This window comes from Setaria italica, chromosome I (assembly GCF_000263155.2).
Source record: "Setaria italica strain Yugu1 chromosome I, Setaria_italica_v2.0, whole genome shotgun sequence".
NCBI lineage: Eukaryota > Viridiplantae > Streptophyta > Magnoliopsida > Poales > Poaceae > Setaria > Setaria italica.
This window is the reverse complement of record NC_028450.1, coordinates 32,559,051-32,559,898: the sequence shown is the minus strand read 5'-3', so window position 1 is coordinate 32,559,898 and position 848 is coordinate 32,559,051.

The window sequence follows — 848 nt, the reverse complement described above, 5'->3', positions numbered from 1 at the left end:
CAAGGAATAGTCATAACAATCAAGAGGTGGCTATCCAACCATGTCTTGCCATAAAAACAATATGCACTTTTATAAAATAGGCCGATAGGTTGTGTTTGAAAAACTAGGAATAAATATGCATCAAAGGGTGAGATTGGACTTGCCGTCCTCAAAGCCTTCCGGGAGTTCTGGCTCGCGCTGCTGGTCCTCGGGCTCGGGCTCGCGGTCAAACTCCTCCACGAATACTCTGCGATCTACGGCACACACAAACGGGCACACAATAAATAAAAAAGAAAATAAGATTTTAGCCGCTGAGCTCCGAACAGAGAACGTGAACGAAAAATAGGTAGAATGAGTATTTTCGGGAAATTTGGATATGGATCGGGGGAAGTATACTGGAGGATGACGTGGTCAAATTTGGGATTAATTGGAGGAAGTTTGGCGCATGAAATGACGAGTTAAACATGGATTAGGGGCTTAAAAGAGAGTTTAGGACTAATCCGCGAGAAAACAGGGACCTATTTGTAAATATTTTTGGGAGTGGAGGGGCTGATCTGTGAGAAGCTCTTGAGAGTGGTGGAAGGACTTATTTGAAATTTAGGGAAAAGGGAGGGTTAGATTGGAATTGGGGAACTTTTATCCCTTCTCCTTCCTTGGTTCAGGAACAGAGAAGGAGAGGGAGGAGATGGTCGGTGGTGGCCGGCCATGGCCTTGCCGGCGGCAAGGGGAGACGGCGGGGAGAGGTGGAGGAGGGTGAGGGGATTCCATTTTGACCTCTCACCTTGGACGGGCGGCACCGGAAAGGGGGTGCCGGCGGTGGCTTGAGGTGGCGCTCCTGGAGGTGGTGGCGACAGTGGCTTACGCATCGC